At 45.8% G+C, this 22,770-nt stretch overlaps 1 protein-coding gene across 1 annotated transcript in view; it reads left to right on the top strand.

Moving 5' to 3' along the window:
• The window catches only part of DLGAP5 (DLG associated protein 5), a 236,382-nt gene that overhangs the window by 10,249 nt on the left and 203,363 nt on the right, over nt 1–22,770 (top strand). The window lies entirely within an intron of this gene.

Below are 22,770 nucleotides of genomic sequence, written 5' to 3' on the forward strand. Positions count from 1 at the left end.
CATGATCTAAGCCATGGGAACTAATTATACATCAGTTAAAAATTACACACACATAGAGGTGATATATGAGATCCTTATTAATACCAGGAAGAAAAGCCCCAATATTTTCACTGGCGTAGCCCATCTCTGATTCAGTCTCATGTAATGGTTACAAGAAAGGATTGGGGTTGTTTGTTTATTTTTGTTTAATTTGTTCTTATTAAGCTTTAGAAATAGTTACAAGCATGCATTCTTCCAAAATGCAGGAATTAACTAATAATGAACATATCACACATGAAAAACCGTATCAACTCCTGCGAGAAAAAAAGCCACAAAAGTTAGCACTGTAGAAACAACGGCCTGATTCTGATCTCAACTACAGTGGTAAATCAGGAGTAATCTCACTGAAGTCTTATTGAGTTACACAGGCAAGAGAGATCAGAATCAAGCCCAGACAACTATAAACAGAATATTAGACACGTCTTCCCTAGCATTTGTCAAACACAATTCTTGCCATCAATTACAAAAATAAAATCTAAAAAATGTGTTATAGTGAGATAAAGTATCATGAGGCGTTGATGTACAACTGCATCAGGAATTTTACCATTTGTATCTAGTTCCTCTCCTAGAAGAAGTTAGTTCTGTTTTTTATCATTAAACTGAGACAATCAGGATAACACTTTGCATTATCGTATTGAATATACATCTGTATACACACAATTTATCTTCAGTTAAATGAAGTTTGGTGCGTAATAGTCCTGAAGTCCAGAAAGCCAGAGGAGAGGATTCAGGGGATATAGCTAGTAATATTCTGCATCTGTTATAGGTTATGTTAGAGATATCAGGAAAAACTGACGTATTTTTAACAAACTGCAGATTAGCTTTTCATTTCCAGATCCTGCCCATTCCACAAACATGTCAGTTAGCAGTATTTTGCAAAGCAGAGGATTTTTAAGGGTATACTGTACACTTTCACTATGTTTAAAGGAGGACCAGTTGCAATCAATGAAGTAAAAACCAGGTGAAATATGATTTCAAAAAGGTGAACAAGCACATTGGGCCATTAGAACACTAGGCCAATCCCACTAACACTTATGTGCAGGCTTCGTTGTAAACAAGAGAATAGTCCCATTGACTTCTTGTACATTCATGTGCATAAATCCTTGCTGGATTGGGGTCTGTTATCATTCTCTATAGAAAAATCATTAATCTTATCATCACACTCTCTGATGATTCTTTCCTACATCTATAGTGTGCTGCTCTACATTAGGGTTTATTTTGAAAGAGTTTCGTTTTGACAAAGATGCATCCCGTTCAGCTGAAAGAGTTCATTGCAAGGAAAATCAGTTCTAAAGGGTCATTAGTAATGGACTATGGTAGAAGTGAAATCAGATTTCTGATCTGCTGATTTAGCTGGTTCTTAATCAGATGCTTTTAAAGATGACCATGGAGGGGGTAAAGAGAAAGAACATATCACGGACACTGTGCTGAGCGATAGCGAGATCAGGGGTAAGAAAAAATTGTCTAACATATTTTCCCCTTTTCTCCTTTCCCTTCATTGGTGGCATAATGGTGAAAAGAGGAGAATTTTTTAAAAGGAGGGTCCCTTTAAAGCAGGGGTAGGCAACCTATGACACCTGTGTCGAAGGCGGCACGCGAGCTGATTTTCAGTGGCACTCACACTGCCTGGGTCCTGGCCACTTGTCCGGGGTCTCTGCATTTTATTTAATTTTAAATTAAGCTTCTTACACATTTTAAAAACCTTATTTACTTTATATACAATAGTTTAGTTATATATTATAGACTTATAGAAAGAGACCTTCTAAGAATGTTAAAATGTATTACTGGCACGCAAAACCTTAAATTAGAGTGAATACATGAAGACTTGGCACACCACTTCTGAAAGGTTGCCGTCCCCTGCTTTAAAGCTAAGAAAATTAGGAAATGCAGAAAAAAAAATCTTGTCTCCCTTAACAATTTCCCATGGTGGTGTAGTCGTTATATTTTGCTTCTATATGACATGATAAATAGCTCCAATCACTTTCCTCCTACTCACTTTCCACAATCTCAGTGGTTATATAAAAGAGCAAAATAATCTGTAAGAACCTATTTATTTAAACCAATCCCTTTGTAACAATTGCCTGTCCTTATTCAGGATCTAAACCATGAAGACATTTTCCTTTGCACAGAATGTGCATTTTTAACCAGGGAATGTTCTACCTCCTTCCTAACATGCAGCCCTAACTCACTTGAGATGTAATAGGATTACTATCAGACAGGAACAACACACACACACACACACACACACACACACACAATCTAGCAGATCTTCTTGTTCAAAGAGCTCTTTCAATTATCAGGGTAACTATTCCATTTCTGAAGTAACTTACGAGGCTGACTCAGCGTATTTGACTTTTGCCTTCGAATAAGAACGTAATTGATTGTGTTCTGTTAACCCCCCATCCCAGCAAGGCATCATGGGAATGATTGGGCTTCTTGTTGTAACAAATTTCTAATGAAATGTGCAGCAAATATCCTTTTAGCCTATTCTGCTCTTTTTACAAATCAAAGGTAAAATGTAACTGTGGAGGGTAGGGAATATCCTGGCTAGCTTTCAACTTAATACCATCACCGATCAAATTAACATTTAGCACTGCATCCACAGCTGCCTGTGGGATGCCTCCTTCAGCAGATGTCTGTGTGCAGCCATTCTGATACACTGGGAAAATTACTTTAAAGGCTCCATGCCTCAGTTTACCCATCTGTAATGTTGTCAGTAGCACACACCAGCCTCTTAGGGGTGTTAAAAGGACAAGGTGGGTGAGGTTATATCTTTTAATGAACCAACATGTGCTGGTGAAAGAAACACACTTTCAAACTTCACAGAATGGGAAAAAATCATGAGAGAGTGTCACAACTAAACACAAGGTGGGACAGATTGTGAAGTTGCAGGAGACTGGTTAAAGTGGAGCAGGCCATTAACACCTCTGCAGTCTTAGGGCAAAGGAGGGTTAGCGGGTTACAGATTGTTGTAATGAGAAATAAAGCCAGTGTCATTGTTGAGTCCGTGATTTTTGGTGTCTAGTGGAGTTAGGGATTTAGGGTCCTAGGCCCATCTTTTTGAAGGGGTTGTGAAGGTTTCCTTTGAGAATGAGGACAGAGGGGTCTAATGTGGAGGAATCATAGAATATCAGGGTTGGAAGGGACCTCAGGAGGTCATCTACAGGGCCGCTCGGGGGGGGGGGCAAGTGAGGCAATTTGCCCCAGACCCCGCAGGGGCCCTCACAAGAGTTTTTCGGGGCCCCTGGAGCGGGGTCCTTCACTCGCTCCAGGGGCGCAGGAAAACTCTTGCGGGCCCCGGGGCCCAGGAGCTTCTTCTGCTCAGGGTCTTTGACGGCAATTCGGCAGCGGGAGGGTCCTTCCACTCCGGGACCCACCACCAAAGTGCCCCGAAGACCCGCGGCAGGGGGGTCCTTCCGCCCCGGGACCCGCTGCCGAAGACCCCAGGCCCCCCTGAATCCTCTGGGCGGCCCCGGTCGTCTAGTCCAACCCCCTGCTCAAAGCAGGACCAATCCCCAACTAAATCATCCCAGCCAGGACTTCGTCAAGCCTGATCTTAAAAACCTCTAAGGAAGGAGATTCCACCACCTCCCTAGGTACCCATTCCAGTGCTTCACCACCCTCCTAGTGAAAAAGTTTTTCCTAATATCCAACCTAAACCTCCCCCACTGCAACTTGAGACCATTACTCCTTGTTCTGTCATCAGGTACCACTGAGAACAATCTAGCTCCATGCTCTTTGGAAAAAACAAACTGAGTTGATGCTATCCAAAGGGTTAAAGGAAATCAGGAAGTCCATTAGAAATGTCAGACCAAAAAGTATTACTGTTCTGCAGAAAAACACACCCCTATTAGGCAAGGCTTGTGCTGAAATTTAATGACTAAAATGCCTGAGATGCTGAACTCCTTTTACAATTCATCTTCACAAATTAAAAAAGAAAAATAAAGCCCAGAATACGGGCAATTAGGGAGTAATTAAAGCTGTAAAAAGCAGCTGTCAGTAACAGTGGATAAAAGGATACTTACTAATGTGGCCATATAGAAATTAATGGATCTGGATAACATACATCTTGTTCCAGGAAATGGCTAACTCAGGACCCGCCTCTGCACACATTTACTTGGGTCCTTAACTTTTCTGCACACATTTACACATGCACGTAAATTGCCCGCATCCCACTGAGTCTGCCACCCGGAAATAGACGGAGCTCCTGAGTAAAGATAAGGAGACCCGTAAATGTGTGTGGGCATGTAGCCAAAAGGAGCAAACCCCTGAATTGTTTCTGAAAAGTCACAGGCATGTGGGATAGTACCAATGGACTGGGAAAAAAGCAAACGTGATAGCTTCAAAAGAAAGAACATTATTTACTATATGAAAAAAATTGGCTATTTCTTCAGGGTTCCATAACCAAAAAAAAGAGCAGAATTATCTGCTAAAATATAAAGGACTCCTGCAATTTTGTTAGTGGTTATTATTGCACTAATCTTCTATCAGAGTGTAAAATATTGGATTCTATAGAAAACCAAGCTAGATTCTACTGCTCCAGCTCTTTAATATGATTTGCATAAGACTCTTCTACCTTTTCTTTACCAAAATAATAGCATAATGCACAGAGAATTATAATCGCGGCATTTCTTTTCCAGATAAGATTCAATTATCAGTGTTTCACTGTAGCAGCAAGTTCGATGTGCGGTGAGTTGCAGTTAATGCTGTATCTGCTTTATAGAGGTTTACCTGAAACTTTAAGGAAAGTATCCACAAAAAGAACAAGAGTACTTGTGGCACCTTAGAGACTAACAAATTTATGCTCAAATAAATTTGGTAGTCTCTAAGGTGCCACAAGTACTCCTGTTCTTTTTAAGGAAAGTGTCTGCACTAGGCTGCTTTGGTTCACACTCATATGGATCAAAGACAATTAGATTCAGACAGATCATTTGACAAAAAAAAGGTATGGAAAAACTTATTTTACAAAATTCGGCACAAAAAGAATATTTCTGACCTAAAGGCCGGGACATATTTGTGAAACTCATGAACAGGTTCCTCTATAAAGGCTTGTAGCTCCCAGTAATAGCTAGGTAACAAAGTCTTGTCTTGAGGGCATCAGCCAATGAGAGCTGTTTCAAGCTTGTGAGTGAGTGTGCTGCTAGGAAGACTTTTTATGGACCTGCTTTTAAAGGTGATGTTTAAAGACAAACAAAAATGGACTGATATGGTTTTTTCCTCCATACTGTCTGCAATGTGAGACTGTTCCCTTAAAGGCATTAGAGAGACAAGCTGGGTGAGGTAATATCTTTTACTAACCAATTTCTCTTAATGAGAGAGACAAACGTCTGAGCTACACAGAGCTCTTCTTCAGGTCTGGAAGGCATGACTGGGCCAGTGCAAGTAAATATCTGTCAAGCAAGAGAAAGAAGGTTTTGATCTGATCCTTTTGTCTCATAGCCACTTGCGAACAGGAAAAGGGAGTAAAACCATAGGCACCGACTCCGTGGGTGCTCCGGTGCTGAAGCACTCACAGGAAAAAGTGGGTGAGCACCCACTGGCAGGTCCCCTATCGGTACCTCCCCTTCCCCCCAGCACTCCTGCCTGCCGGCAGATCCCACCAATCAGCGCCTCCCCCTCCATCCCCGCACCTACCGCCTGTCGCGAACAGTTGTTTCACGGCATGCAGAAGGCTTGGAGGGCGGAAATGGGGGAGCGAGAATGCAGGGCATTTGGAGGCGTGGGCGGAATGGGGCAGAAAGGGGGGGGGAGAATGGGGTGGGAAGAGGCAGGATGGGGCCTTGAGGGAACAGATGGAGGGGGACAGGGTCTGGAGCAGAGCCAGGGGTCGATCCCGCCTAGCACATCAGAAAGTCGGTGCCTTTATTGCCTAGGTATAGTTTCAATGGCAGTCTTCAGTGTGAGGCCTTCTCTACACTGAAGAGCTACAAGGTCACAGCATAGATTCTCCACCTCTCTGAGTGATGGTAGCTAGGTTGGTGGAAGGATTCTTCTGTCGACCTAGCACTGTCTGCACAGGGACTTAGGCTTAACTACATGGCTCATGGGTGTGGATTTTCTAGTGTAGACCAGGCCTGAGAGACTTGTAGAAATATACAGCAGAAAGACAGATGGATTGCACTTCCATTGTTTCCCATAGTGTTTGCCATGAGATGAGAGAGGTGGTCAGAGAACATTTAAAGGCAGCAGAATCAAGCAGTGAACTGCTTCTTGGATCTGACTCTCTGATCTATGCAATACCTGTGGAGAGAAGCCAGAAAATAAGAGTTCCCTTTTCCAGATGATTTTGTACCTTTCCATTGAGCAAACATTGATTTTTGTTTCTTGTATTTTGCATGGTATAGAAAGCCAATTTGGGCCAAATTCTGTCCTCACACTGGTGCCAATCAGAAGTAGCTCCAATGTAAGGCAGTGGAGTTACATGGCTTTAAAACCAGTGTGATTAGAATCAGGCCTGAGATCTGTTTTGATTACTACCTCGCTTGTGCACCAGAGATTGCATGAATAAGCATGGGAGAAGAATGTGCTAGCTGATGGATGTTGTTGTCAAAGAATGGAGAGCTCTCTCATTATTGTCATTACGGGACCAGGAAAGCCAAGGACAATGGGTCCACTTCTGATCTCATTCCAGTTCTACGCCAGTGTGACTTCACTGAAGTTGGAGGCATTACTCTTGATTTACACTGGTGCAAGTGAGATCAGAATCAGATCTAATGGGCAAAGTTCTCTTCTTACTTACCTCCATGGAACTTCATGATTTTATGTGGAATTACTTACAGTTTATGTCATTAATGGCTGCTGTAATTTCTTTAATTGCTTAGTGACACGGGGCTAGGGCCAATGTCTATTGAAATCAATGGGTATTGGTCATTCCTGGAATGTAGCATTTTTAAAATCAAGAAAGAGAGAAAGATTTGTGGCCACCTTCTGTCCCCAGAGCCTAGCCCATGATCTAGAGCAGAATCTGACCCCAAACACCAGGCAGGGGGCAAATCTAGAGCTAAATCAAATTGAGTGAGTCACTTTAATTCAAACATTGTTCTTATCTGTATACCTGAGAATGCACTGGGATAAATGCTTAATGGCTCAAATACCCCATGGCATTGGCATTTGTAGCACTAGGAGACATCTTGGTCAGATCACAATGGATCTCCTCTTCAGCAGGATAAATCACTGAGAACAGAACACCCCACCCTCCAACCCCATCAACTTCAAGGTCCCACCTACACCAGAGACCAGCTGTGCTTTTCTGGGGCAAGTCAGATATCAAAACTTAGGACAAAATTCATAAGAACAGAAGACAGCACATTCTCAGTCAAGGGTTCTTAACTGTGGAATGAACTCCTGAAGCAGATAAGACTAAGTCAAACCCTAGCCATCTTGAGAACATGAAGCAAGACCCACCTGCTTACCAAATGCTTCTAACTATATCAGAAGACCGGGGTGGGGTGGAGCAAAAAACAAGCAGAACTTCCTAAAACCCAAAAGTGGCAAAGAACAAAATCCACAGCAAAATCTTCTATGGACAACACTATTCAGATCTAAATGTGTTCAGTGCTTAGATACTGTGGTGACGAGTGCTACAGTAAAACCTCATACAGATATCTTAGCAGAAGCTCCATTTAATACATTTCTCCAGCAATACTACTTGGGGGAGGGAGAGCCACGATAGATATTGAATCACTCCATTTAAACAATGCACAAAGCCACATTGTTGCTCTAATTGTCAACTTTCAAAATAAAGTTAACCGATTTGATAATTAGGACCACATGACAATTCATCATTATGGTAACTATGCACTTCACATGATTCATCACCCTATTAATTGGCTTGCACCATTCACAAAGTATGTGTAATTGTTGGCTGCACTCTGCAGTAACAGAACGCAGCATATTGTATGCTCTGAGTCGATGGTGGCTAGTTGTAGCTAGTTGTGGCTCAACTCAGCCCGTGCACCAGGTTGCTGGTGCTTTCCAAAAAGTAGGTATTAGGGACAATATTAAAAAAAAAAAAAAAAAAGAAAAAGCAAAGAGGAGCGAAATAGTGGCCCCATCTAAAAGGATTCAGTGTAGGATTTCAGAAGCTGAACAGATGATGACAAGTTTCATGAGCAAGGTTGAATACACTTAGCTGTGTATTTCAAATTAATTCCTGTCCAGTTCATAGCAGGGTTCACTGTCTCCTGCTGAAGAAGGAGGGGCAATATCTTGCAGTAGATACAAGTCTGGCAGGAAGCAGAGGCCATGCTTAATTTGTAATGAAAGAGATGCCAGGGCTCAAGCAACTAAGTTTCAAAGCTCAAGCAATGTCTTTACTTTCAGGCCCAGAGTTACTGGGACTATGTGTTATGCTTTTAAGAAGCACACGGGATCTTTTTCAGGGGAAAAGGCAATACGCCACATTTATTGGAGATACAACACACACATGCACACACTGTTCCGCCAGTCGATGTTATAGTCACCAGTCCAGATCAATCTAATGGCTAGCTAGGTTGATCACGGGTAGAGAGGAGCTGGGTTCTGTCGGTCACAACACGATGCTCCGGGGAAGTCTTGGCAGGATGAACCCAATGTTTCATGGCAAAGCACCCTGTTTATATAGGTTTCAGAGTGGTAGCCGTGTTAGTCTGTATCAGCGAAAACAATGAGGAGTCCTTGTGGCACCTTAGAGACTAACAAATTTATTTGGGCATAAGCCCACAAAAGCTTATGCCCAAATACATTTGTTAGTCTCTAAGGTCCCACAAGGACTCCTCGTTGTTTATATAGAGATCTTCCTTCATTGGGACCAATGAGTTTTGCACTGTCATGCTGCAATCAATTGCCGTTTGACGAGTGCTTGTTTTCTTAGGTGGTGGTTCTCATCCTTTATCTTGTTCTTTCATCAGTCTCTCAGGGAGTTACCCCATGCTGGTTTTGATCACCACCATCTTATCCCCATTGATGGGTGCCTGCCACATCTTTTAGAGTCGTCAATCTGCCCTCCTCCGACATCTCAACCTCCTGGCACCTTTATATCTGTCCTTGATTCCTACTCAAAACATCTGATCCAGTGATGGCCTTCACACTTACCTTCTAGGCCATGTCTACACTTACAGTTTTGCAGCGCTGGTAGTTACAGCTGTGTTCGAACAGCTGTGTAGGGCCAGCGCTGCAGTGTGGCCACACTGACAGCTACCAGCGCTGCAGTGTGGCCACATTTGCAGCACTTGCAGCGCTGTTGGGAGTGGTGCATTGTGGGCAGCTATCCCACAGAGCACCTCGTCCCATTTTGGCACTGTGGCTTGTGGGAAGGGGAAGGAAGTGTGCGGGTCTTTCCGCTTCCTGTTCCAACGCCCCGTGGTGCTTTGCTACACATTCCGAGCAGTTTGGCGGCATTGTGAGTCTGCAGCACGATTTATGCGATTTTTGTTACAAATGGAGCCTGAGCTGCTGAGGACCTTGCTGATGAATGTTGCCAGCACATCACGCATGGCAGTGGAGCTATTCCTTCAGCTGCAAAGTGACAGTGAGGAGTCAGACGATGATATTGAAACGCCTGACGCTCAAGACACTCAATTGCTTGTGGCAGTAACAGACGTGCTTAGCACCGTGGAACGGCGCCTTTGGGCTCGGGAAACCAGCACTCAGTGGTGGGATCACATCGTCCTGCAATCCTGGGATGACGAGCAGTGGCTGCAGAACTTTCGGATGAGAAAAGCCACTTTCATGGGACTGTGTGCTGAGCTCGCCCCTACCCTGCGGCGCAGGGACACGAGATTGAGAGCTGCCCTGCCAGTGGAGAAGCGGGTGGCTATTGCAATCTGGAAGCTGGCAACTGCAGACAGCTACCGATCGGTGGCGAACCAGTTTGGAGTGGGAAAGTCCACCATTGGAATGGTGCTGATGCAAGTTTGCACAGCCATTAATCGCACCCTGCTAAGAAGAACTGTGACTCTGGGGAACGTGCAGGACATTGTGGATGGCTTTGCACAAATGGGTTTCCCTAACTGTGGAGGGGCAATAGATGGGACGCATATTCCTATTCTGTCACCACCCCACCTCGCATCAGAGTACGTTAATCGCAAGGGGTATTTCTCCGTGGTTCTGCAAGCGCTTGTGGATCACCATGGGCGTTTCACTGACATTTACTCAGGATGGCCTGGAAAGGTGCACGATGCACGCATCTTTCGGAACAGTGCCCTGTTCAGGAGGCTGAGGGCCGGGACTTTTTTCCCAGACCGCAAGATCACAGTAGAGGACGTCGAAATGCCCACTGTGATCCTTGGAGACCCCGCTTACCCTTTAATGCCATGGCTCATGAAACCGTATACAGGGAAGCTTGACATGAGCAAGGACCGGTTCAACTACAGGCTGAGCCGGTGCAGAATGACTGTGGAGTGTGCTTTTGGCCGTTTGAAAGGGCGCTGGAGGTGTCTTTATGGGAAGCTAGATTTGGGGGAAAGCAGCATCTCCGCTATTATATCCGCGTGCTGTACCCTCCATAATATTTGTGAAGGGAAGGGTGAAAGATTCAGTGAGGAATGGATCTCCGAGGTTCGACGCCTAGAGGATGAATTTGCACAGCCAGAGAGCAGGGCTACTAGAGAGGCCCAGGAAAGGGCTTCAAGGATTAGGGATGCCTTAAGGGAGCAATTTGATGCTGAGAGCCAACAGTAATGTTTGGTGCCTTTGCTGTGCTCCTTTCTACCTTGGGGTACAATATTTACCACTTCCTGCAATAATAAAACGTATTGTAAAAGCCATAAAATCCTTTATTCAAAGTACAGTACATAAAAGGCCAGGGGGGTAAGGATGGTGGACTGTATATTCAGAGGTTTGAATATGTCCTGTCTGGATTACTGTTCAATGTCTGCTGCACTTCAGGATTACTATGCTGCAGAGTAATGGGGGTGGAGTGCACAGGGTAAGAATTGTAGTTATCAGGGCTGGTAGGTGATCGTACAGGTGTTGGGGGCAGCTGCGGGTAATAAGAAACTGGCTGCTGGAGAAAGGTGTTTTGTGCAAATACTGGGGAACAAGAAAGAGAGCTTTGGGCGGGGTGTGGGTTACCACGGTACAGATCTGCCTGCATGGCTATGAGAGACTCGAAAGAGTCAGTTTGGCGAGCCAGGAGGCTTATCAGGTGCTTTGAGGTTTTTTTGGTAGCCAATTCCTTTCTCCTGCTTTCTGTTTGCCTCCACTCATACATTTTCTCTCTCCATTCCTGCGTCTTCCTACTTTCTCTGTTGTAGTGAATCATAACTGCTTTGATCAATTCTTCTTTTGATTTTCGCGGATTTTTTCTCAAGTTCTGCAAGCGACGTGAGGCCGGTGATCCGGCTGCATTAGTCAAGGTCACTAAAAAAAACATAGATAGAAACATGTAATACACAGAGGCTACATTGTTTATTATCACACAGTGAAGGAGTTTTTAGACTTTTTGTAGCATCCTTCCCACATACTTAACATAACACACAGAGGCCAGGGAAGCGAAGGCATGGCGAGCAATGGGGTGAGTGTTTCTGCCCCGACTGCACCTGGGAGGGGGAATTGACCGATGGGTCACTGGGGTTTATCTGCACTGGGTACAGGAGGTAGCTGGTGTCCTGCAGAGGGGACAGTAGTGAACAGGAAGGTGGTGAGCTGCTGGCGGGGGCGGCGGTCCGCGTAAATGCCGGCCTGCTGGTGAGGTGGGGGGAAAACGCACCGCGGGGCTGGCTGCCTGCTGGAAAGGTGGGGGGAAACCGTAGCTCACCGCAGGGTTGGCTGCCTGCTGGAAAGGGGGGGTGGAGACCGGAGCGTGCCGCGCGGCTGGCTGCCTGCTGGAAAGAGGGGGTGGAGACCGGAGCGCACCGCGGGGCTGGCTGCCTGCTGGAGAGGGGGGGGTGGAGACTGGAGCGCGCCGTGTGGCTGGCTGCCTGCTGGAAAGGAGGGGGGGGGGAGACCGGAGCGCACCGCAGGGCTGGCTGCCTGCTGGAAAGGGGGGGTGGAGACCGGAGCGCACCGCGGGGTTGGCTGCCTGCTGGAAAGGGGGGGGTGGAGACCGGAGCGCACCGCGGGGCTGGCTGCCTGCTGGAAAGGTGGGGGGAAACCGTAGCTCACCGCAGGGTTGGCTGCCTGCTGGAAAGGGGGGGTGGAGACCGGAGCGTGCCGCGCGGCTGGCTGCCTGCTGGAAAGAGGGGGTGGAGACCGGAGCGCACCGCGGGGCTGGCTGCCTGCTGGAGAGGGGGGTGGAGACCGGAGCGCACCACGGGGCTGGCTACGTGCTGGAAGGGGGTGGGGAGACCGGAACGCACCGCGGGGCTGGGGGGGGACCGCGAACCTGGCACCCTGCACTCAAGTATCCCTAAATTCTCAACAGGGTTTCCTACTGCCAGATAGATCACTGCTGCGTGTTACCTGGGAAGAGAGGGAGGGTCTTCTACAGCAATGTGGATTCCGCCCTGGCCCCTATGCAGCTTGCCTGTGTGAAGCCATGGTCCCCCTACCCCTCGCTGCACAGTGGATCGGACGAGTTAGCCTGACCGGGAAAAGGACCACGGTGGCTCTCCCTATAAACTTGCGAAAGCACATTTGCAGCCAGAGCGTGGGCACTTTTCAAGAGATTACCGAGGCAGATTACAGAGACGTGATAGAGCAAATCAATGGGCTATTCCATGTTTAGGCATGCATGCAGGCAGCCATAACCCCAACCGTCCTCTCCCAAAACAAAACAGGATTGATTTACCCAAACATTTGGACACGAAAATCAAATTGCAATGCAGGAGAAAACAATCATTGCATTCTCTTACTTATTTCAAAAATGTTAAATCTACAACAAAGTGGTGACCCTAAAGGTCTGTCACTGCCTTGAAATCAGCTTCAGAGACAAGATTCTGGCTGATGCATCTTTACCAGTGGTACACTAGGCCATTCCTTTCTGCTTTTAGAAAGGTGGCTGGCAGAATATGGTCATATCATATCATACATCAATACATTTAATACATGCTACATTATTATTCTTTATCCTTCATTCTAAATTATACAAAATACATACAGCAAAAAATCCTAGTACTGCATATGAACTGCTAAGCCCACAGGTTAGACACTCACCTGGAGTGTAGGAGAGTCAGGTTCAATTATCCCCTCAGGCAGAGGGGAAGACAGGATTTGAACATGGGTCTCTTACCCTCTACCATGTACATTGGCCAAACTGGACAGTCTCTATGCAAAAGAATAATTGGACACAAATCAGACGTCAAGAATTATAACATTCAAAAACCTGTCAGAGAACACTTCAATCTCCCTGTACATTCAATTACAGACCTAAAAGTTACAATTCTTCAACAACAAAAAAAAACTTAAAAAACAGACTCCAACAAGAAAGTGCAGAACTGGAATTAATTTGCAAACTGGACACCATTAATTTAGGCTTGAATAAAGACTTGGAGTGGATGGGTCATTACAGAAACTAAAAACTATTTCCCCATGCTAATTTACCCCTCTACTGTTACTCACACCTTCTTGTCAACTGTTTGAAATGGGCCATCCTGATTATCACTACAAAAGTTTTTTTTTTCTCCTGCTGATAATAGCCCACCTTAATTGATTAGTCTTGTTAGAGTTGGTATGGCAACCCCCATCTTTTCATGTTCTGTGTATATATATGTTCCTACTGTATTTTCCACTCCATGCATCTGATGAAGTAGGTTTTAGCCCACGAAAGCTTATGCCCAAATAAATTTGTTAGTCTCTAAGGTGCCACAAGTACTCCTCATTCTCTCAGGAGAAGGCATCAACCAGTGAGCTGTGGGAGCATCTAATCTGAGACACCCACAATCTCTCCTGTTGAAGCTGTTCTACTGCGTGTAAACAATTATTCTTGGAGCAGGGGGACTGGATCGTGGGTCTCCCACCTGGGTGTCCTAGACATAAGGCTATAGAGTCATTCCCTTTCTCTTGCTATGCCTGGCTCAGTGACTCAAGTACTTATCTAAACTTGAATTCCTTCACCAGGAGAGATTGAGGGAGCCCCACCTCAGAGTGTCCCAGAGCTCAGGGATAAGAGCTGCCTTCAATTCTTTCTCCTCATCCAACAGAGGGGGGAATTGAACCTGGCTCTCCCACATCCTAGGTGAGTGCTCTAACCACTAGACTAAAAGTTTAAGCTGAGCATCTCTTCCTCCTGCCATTTTGTGGGGAGAAAGACAGGTGCCTAACCCATTCTCAAAAGAAACAGCTTAGGTACCTAAGCTACCTGACTCTCAGAGAGGTGTCCTTGGCTGTGGATTGCTAGTTGCAATAGGTGTCTCCCTACAGCCTGGACTTAGGTGTCTATTTCCACAAGAGGGGTGGGGCTCATGACATACCCTCTCGTTGGCATCTGCCACTGGCTAGCTTAGGCGGCTCCCTGCCTAGCACGCTGGCTTTTGTGATCACTTTCTGAGGCGCTGATCTCTCTCCAGTCAGTGCATAGGAGTCTGGGCACCTAATTCAGACTCTATGGATCTCAGGGCTTTTTCTAGGTGTCTAAAAGTTAGATGTTGCAACACAACGCCTACATCCTGGTGTGGATCCAGGCCAGAGAGACTATGTGATTAGCCCAAGGTCACACAGGAAGTCTGTAGCACAGAGCCCCAAAAGTGTGGGGGGCGTGTCCCCTGGGGTTGCATGGAGGAACATCTGGGGGGCACAGTGGGCAGAGAGGGAGGTTCTCCCCATCCCTAGCTGCATCTCCAGCTCCTGGCCCCGCACCTGGCCCGAGCCTCAGCACAGCTCTGCTCCCAGCCCAGGCTGGGGACAAGGCCAGGAGCGGAGCCGTACCTGACGGCAGGCACGGCTGCTGGCCCATGCTGCACTCTGGCTGCGGCTCTGCTTCCAAGCTGCGAGCAAGGCCAGGAGCAGAGCCCTGGCAGCGGGCCTGGCTGCTGACAGACACCACAGCCCAGCTGCAGCTCCACTCCTGCCCCTGGCCACAACCCCAGCCCCTCTCGCAGCTGTGGCCCCAGCCTTGGCCCCCTTATCCCTGTCCGCGCACACACACACACACGCACCCCAGAGCCGTGTCCCCACTCCTAGCTCCAGGGGAGCATGAATGGGGTAAGGGAGGGGCACGACTCACAAAAGCGTGGGGACCACTGCTCTAGCAGAACAGAAAATTGAACCTAGGTTCTCTATAGCCCAAGTTGGTGCCCTAACTACTGGACCATCCTTCTTAGAAAAGAGGCCCTGAAGAGAAATGAATAGGAGCAGCATTGTCAGCCAAACCCAGCTCATCTCAATCCCAAGGGCAGCCTCACTGACATGGGTAAAATAAGCAGGATTTGGCCTCTAATTTTTCAAAATTGCTGGGTAGAAGAAACACAATGATACTCAAGTGTTTATAAGGGTTAATGTTGATCAGCGTTGTAGTTTTGGCTTTCTTTCCCCCTCCCATCCCGACATTTGCAGAAAAGTAGCTTTTAAAGAAAAAGATACCAGGACTTCAGCCGGCAAGTGCCAGCAAACATGACTGGGCAAGTAGGGCATTTTTTTTAGGAAGGTGTGTCTGACGAGATCGCTGGAAAAAATTCAGAATGAACCGCTTTTGATCGATGCTGCCGTGAACTTGAGCATGTAAAAATAAATAAATACCCAGACCTACAGATTATTTATACTCTATACTTTTAATGCACTGTTACTCTAGGTAGTGTTGTCAGAGGGACTGATCCTGCAAGCTTTCCTCAGACAAACTGTCCTGACTCTTACGAATAGTCACACTGACATCAGGAAGAACTGCCCAATGTTCCCTCCAATTTTTGACAGGTCGTGTGCGCAAAAAAATTCTTCTGTGCAAATTGTTGTGCTGTGCACATTTTTGTGTGCGTGGTGTTTTGTCATGTGCATGGGGTTTAGGATCTGTGTGCGCATGCACACACGCACAGCTCAGAGGGAACAGTGGAACTGCCCCCCTCAGAACTGTGGGATGTCCCTCCTCCCCGTACAAGAAACTACCCCTCAGTTGACAGAGAATTAAGCACAACAATTCCTTAATTCTGACATTGCCCCCCCTCAGTTGCTTTAAGCAACTCACTTCAGTTCTCTACCTCCATTTCTTCATATGTGAAATGGAGATAGTGGATCAAATCCTCAGCTGCTGTCAATCAGCATCGCTTTCTTATCTCACTGGGGCTCTGCTTGTCCTGCTTTGCACTAATGCAGACTGTTAACACTAATGGTCAATTACATTGGTGTAGCTTTGTGGTGTGAATTGCCTTAATATAGGCAGGGAAATATAGAATTGTACCCCTAAGAAGCAAGGGAATGCTCCAAATTTGTCTAACCACAGCAATGAGAAGTGAGCATCTGCCATAAGCACCTACGCCGTCTCTTCCCCCAAATCAGGCATTGGTGTTACTGCTGTGGTCTGTTAGCATGGTCTTTCATCGCTGGGATAAAACAAACATCTCAGCTTTATCATGCTGTTCCGCATCTTGTCTAAAAGTGGTAGTACTTTAGGTTCACCCACTGTAGAGTCACGCTCAGGACACAAAGAACCCTGACCCACTGTGACCACTGTGCCTTAGCATGAGAGAGAGCTTTGCCACTGCTAAGATGGGTGTCAGCTCCCTGCCACACCAACCTGCCTGCCTGGCCAGCAAACTTTTCAAGACTCTGCCCGACCAAACCTTGCCTTGCAATCAGTGACCCTCAGAGACGTTTCCCTGCAGCATCCAGTCCCTCTCATGGGACACTCACAGAAATTATTAAGTTCGCTGCTTCCAAAGAGACAGGGCACACATCAACCTGTTAGATTAGCTGAAGTCTCACACTTCGCTTTAATACACAGCACTGAGATGGTTTGTAATAAAACACAAATAAGCGTATTAGAAAAGAACAGAGATTTAAGTGATACTAAGCAAGAATAAAAGAGACAGCTATGATTACAAACAAAACAAAACATTTTCCAGTGACTAAAACATAATTTTAGCAAGTTATAATCTTTGCCTAGGCAGTTTTCTTACTTACTTCAAGTTACCAGCATCCCTAGCCCTTCAGACTAGGGCAGTGGTTCTGAAACTGGGGGTCAAGACCTGGGCTGCCCAGTGCGGGAGGGCAAGTGGGGCAATTTGCCCCAGGCCCCGCAGGAGCCCCCATGAGAATATAGTATTCTATAGTACTGCAACTTTTTTTATGGAAGGGGCCCCCGAAATTGCTTTGGCCCAGGCCCCCTGAATCCTCTGGGCGGCCCTGGTCAGGACTCCAAAGTAGATCACGACCCCATTTTAATGGGATCACCAGGGCTGGCTTAGACTTGCTGGGCCGTAGGGCCAAGCCTGAGCCCCACTACCCCAGGCCAAAGCCAAAACCCAAGCCAAAGCCCGAGGGCTTCCGCCCTGGGTGGCGGGGCTCAAGTTAAAAGCCCCCTGCTGCAGGACTGAAGCCTTTGGGCTTCAGCTTTGGCCACCTGGTCCAGGCCAGGGCTTTGGCTCCCCACCCAGAGCAGCAGAGCTTGGGTGGACTCAGGCTTTGGTCCCCACCTCCTGGGGTCATGTCATAATCTTTGTTGTCAGAAGGAGGTCACGATGCAATGAAGTTTGAGAACCCCTGGACTTGGGGATCCAACTTTCACAGGCTCAAAGGGTACTGTACCCTATGTCCCCGCAGCATTGGATAGCCAAAAAGTCTTTTTAGTCCCTTTTTATTACTCAAAGTCCATTGTCTCTGCCTCAAAATCCAGGAAGGCTTCCTGGGCTGCAGATTCTGACCCTGGCATGATTGCGAAACAGTCTTCTCCCTCACTTATTTAGCTTGACGGCTTGTTTACCTTATATGTAAATGTATTTTCCACTGTCCTCTGACGTACAAAGCTTGACGCAGACAGACGAATCCACATACCTCTGTCTAAGCCAAATGTGTTTATCAAGTCTGCCCTGGTAACATATTTCCAGCACAGATACATAACCATCCATCCATACTTTATTCTAAGGTACTCATTAACAGTGTGTCCCCAGTTTACATATGATATCTTGGTCCTGCCCTGAGGGCAGGGGACTGGACTCAATGACCTCTCGAGGTCCCTTCCAGTCCTCGAATCTATGAATCTTATATAACACCCTTGGGATATCTATCTATCTATTTAAAATGACAACAGTGTGTTGGGGGCAATAGTCTATCAGGAGTGATGGGTGTTACTGTTTGGGGGGCCCTCTGCCAGTTGGAATTGTGGGGCTCCCAGGATCACAGATGCTGCTACTCTAAGCTTCCTTTCCTCCAATTCTTTGTCACTTGATTGCCTCTTTAGCTGAGGCATTGTGCTCAACCCTCTGATGACCAATCACATGTTGTTGGGCTAGATGCAGGAATTCCTATGTGAAACTGCATGTCTTGAATGGCCCTTCCAATCTTAAAATCTATAAAACACCTGGGCAAAGTGAGTCAAAGTGGATGTGAAGTGCTGCCAAACCAAAATAGTAGCATGGTTCTTGGAGAAAAGGATCCTTGTGTACTCAACACAGAAAGTACAAACGTATAAGTGATACAAAACCAGCGGCCTAATAGAACCTTTCTTGTTATCTAGAGCATTGGTTCTCAACCAGGGATACGTGTACCCCTGGGCGTATGCAGAGGTCTTCCAGGGGAAGAATCAACTCATCTAGATATTTGCCTAATTTTACAACAGGCTATATAAAAAGCACTAGCAAAGTCAGTACAAACTAAAATTTCATACAATGACTTGTCTATACTGTGCTATGTACTACTAATTGAAATGTAAGTTACTTTTATATTCCAATTGATTTATTTATAATTATATGGTAAAAATGAGAAAGGAAGAAATTTTTCAGTAATAGTGTGCTGTGACCCTTTTATATTTTTATGTCTGATTTTGTAAGCAAGTAGTTTTTAAGTGAGGTGAAACTTGGGGTATGCAAGACAAATCAGACTCCTGAAAGGGGTACAATTGTCTGGACAGATGAGAGCCACTGATCCAGAGCACCTATCATGGGCTAGTGAGCAAGAGGAACAGGCCGTTTGGCTGCTCGAAGGCAAGCTGCATGCAGTGTCTCTGACCTGTTCTTCCAGAGGATTTCTTCAGCACAGCCAGCTGTCAGTAAAACTATTTGTGTGCATTCACAGCAGAAACCAAATCTAAACTCACAAGGCAAAGACCTCTCTGGTGAAGTGTCAGGTTTATATCAAATGGTTCCACGAATGAATTATTCTATCACGCAGTACTTCCTGCACGGCATATTCCCCACCTGTGCCTTCATGGGAATCTATTCATCAACGTGCAGTGACAGAACAAGGAGAAAAGGAACAAGTTAACAGTACCAACAGATCCCAACTTCAAGTCAAGAACTTCCCTAGCAGAACTGCGTCTGCAGTGTCAGACTCTCTGAATCTCAATTAGTACTAACAGACACAACAAGGAAATCCATGGCAGAGTTTTTTGCACTGATCTGTTTCACACCTGCTCAGCTATTTGTACTCCCAACAATATGGATGTTGCTATTAAGGGAGACCAGGTGGATAGCAGAGGGATTCGTTCTTGCATCACCATCTGCAGGGGAAAAGAGCATAAAGACAAAAAGACTGTGTGGCTAGGGCAGCAGCATTTCCAGGGCCTGCTTTCCCACACTGCTAGACACAATATTAGGGATGCCAATGGAGCCTGCTGGGTTATGAATGAGCTGTTTCTGTTCAGTGCCCCTGAGCTTTGGGGAGGGAAAGATTGGGATCTGAAGTGCACATCTTGGGCCCTTCTTTCTGTTAAATCGATAATGACCCACTCTATTTATTTGTTTTAGGGAGAGGGGAAATAAGGGGAGGTTCTGTGGCTGGATTTAAGACTTTTTCCCTTATCTTCTATGCTGATTTTTTTCTGCCTAATGGAAGAAATTAATTCACTAGCAGACTTACACTAATAAACTGATCCTATGTGCAAAATATAAGCCTCAAGACCACAGACACTTACACCCTGATCTAGCAAACACACACATTCTTAACATTATAAATAGGAGTCGTACCTCGTACATCAAGTTAAAGACTTTGCAGGATCAAGGTCTTAAACCCTTGCTTATCTTTACTCACGTGCATAGTTCCATTGCAGGACTATACGTGGGTAAAGTTAAGCAGGTGCATACATGTTTTCAGGGTAAGTAAAGAAATGCATTTCAGTGTCAGGGAGCTAAACAGTTGTGCTAATCAGTGAGCAGAATATGACGAAAAATATAATCATAGCCTTTTAAATACACTTCAGTTATTCAACCTTACTTTCGGACCCAAACTTTTCCATTTTGGCTGAAAACTGGAGCACTGCTTTTCAGCTTTAGATCCATACTGTTTGACTACCGAAGTCCAGCACTTCCCTGCTATGAGCAGAAGAGTGAACTGTTCCCTTCTATCAAAACAAAAAAAGATGATTTTTAAAACAAAAATTGGCAGGTCCTTAGTTTGGGTTGGTGTCTTTCCACATGACCAATAAATGAACTTGAAAAGTCAGCTATTGTGCATATATATTTACTAGAGTCAATTCAGGCACAGAAACAAGCCTAGGGTCTCAACTCCTGGCGTTGTGGTTATATCAATATCTAAGTTTTCATTTAAAAAAATGGTTTGTGGACCTCATGATTGGGAAGAAAAGGTAGGAAATGTGACTCAGGTGTAACCAACACAGTGACGTCTGCCAACATCACAGAGAGAGATAAACTGTCCCATACGTCTCAATGGGATGGTGTCACGGAGTTTGGGGGAGACAGGGCCCTGCACCCCCGGCTTCCTGCAATTCACCATGACTCTCAGCCAGCCAGCAAAACAGAAGATTTACTTAGATTACAGGAACGCAGACCAAGACAGGTCTTGCAGGTACAGATAACAGGACCCCCTCAGTCAGGTCCATCTTGGGGGCCAAGGAGGCTAGTGCCCCGTCTCAGAAGCCAGAGCCCGATCTGGCCTCCCCTCCATTTTCCCAGCCAGCTTCAAACTGAAAACTCTCCAGCCCCTCCTCTCCCTTTGTCCCTTTCCCAGGCCAGGAGGTCACCTGATCTCTTTGTTCTTCAACACGTTTAGTTGGCAACTTTGCATGGGAGAGGCTCAGGCCATCAGTTGCCAGAAGACAGGGCATCAGCCATTCTCAGTGCAGACAGGATCACGCTGGCCCCCTAGGGCTCTGCAACAATCACACACCCCTAGACACTTGAGAAATGCATAGGGGAAACTGAGGCACCCACACAGTATTCAGAGAAAACATTAAGAACATTCCCACCTTGTCACAGATGGTAATGCTGAAACCTACTGCTCTTCTCCTCTGGACTGAGTGGGGGGGGCTCTGCTGCTGTGGTGTCAGTAACTCACCTCTCCAACAGTGTTGTCTACCTGGGTGGATAACGGTTGAGTCCTCCCTCTTCTGGGATAGGCACCAGCCTGCCTGGAGGCAATGAGTGATAGTTCAAGACATGGGAAGAGTTTAGCCTGCCCAACAAAAAGGATGAGCCACCCAGCAGCCAACTCTTGTATAGGGGGCCCTTGATTTCAATGAAAGTTATGACTTTTTTTATGTCTGATTTTGTAAGCAAATAGTTTTTAAGTGAGGTGAACCTAAATATCTTTGTGGACCTGGGCCCTTGTTATGCTCACATCAAATAAGGTCAGAGCCATGTGAATGGATGCATGGGACCCCAATCTGCCTTAATCCAACCCTGACATTTAATGGATCAAGAATGTTGCACCCTTTAAAATCAGCAGAAGAACCTTAGGGAATCAATGATGCATGCTCGCTTCCATTGAAATTAAATCAGCCTCAGAACTGACACATGTTCAATAGAAAAAACTAATATCAGGCTGTCTAGAGATTCAAGAGCTGAATCAGAGCTGGAAACCCCCATAGCCATTCATGATTTATACTTGAAGAGCTCAGATACTCAGTGCACCAGGATAGGTTATAAAGATTGTTCTCGGAGGAGATTCAAACTCTTAATGCTAACTCAAGCCCAAAATGTCCTTGGACTCTAGGATTGCCTGGGTATTAAATTGGAGTTAACAGACAGCTATTTTTCATTAAGACTGAGACCATAATGTGGTCTCAGATAGACAGATTCATAGTATGCAGATTCATATGCAGATTCATAGTAAAGCTGTTTTCTAGTCATCTCCACCTTTCTGCTAGCAGTCTGCTGTTCCCAGCAATCCCACTAAAAAGAAGGTTCTAAAACACATTGAAATACACCATCCTGCTTGACCTGAACCTTGCACTCCCAACAAACCTGTAAAGCAATTCATCAAAGCCTCATTAGAATCCACAGTTCTGGTTAATTAACCCAGCTGGTCTGGAAGGGATGGTTAATTGTGGCCAATTAAACACACCTTTAATCATGCTTGTTTCCACTAGCCCTGCTTCACCTAAAGAAAGGGATCTTGCAATGGCTCTGCTGAAAGCCCATCAGTGAAAGAGGGGAATAACATTTTCAGACTTAACTAATTTGTAGGGATGGTGCAGTATGTAAATACTAAAGTGCTAGCTTTCAGTATACCACCTCACCCCCATTAAGGGAACTTCCTCTTCAGTTTACCTTTATAATATTTTAATGGTAACATATGAAGTTAGAAGCACTCTATGGAAAGGTGGCCTAGACACACTGCTGTGGAAAGCCTTGGCAACCCAAATGCCTCATTTTGCACCTCTCTCTATTAGAGGGCTCCACCTGTAAAGTTCAGCCATGAAATCCAAGTCTGCCATGTGAAAAAGACACTTATCTTTAACACCAGGGCAGAGTTGTACACGGCCCAGGCTTG

This window comes from Gopherus flavomarginatus, chromosome 5 (assembly GCF_025201925.1).
Source record: "Gopherus flavomarginatus isolate rGopFla2 chromosome 5, rGopFla2.mat.asm, whole genome shotgun sequence".
In the NCBI taxonomy this organism is placed as follows: Eukaryota; Metazoa; Chordata; order Testudines; family Testudinidae; genus Gopherus; species Gopherus flavomarginatus.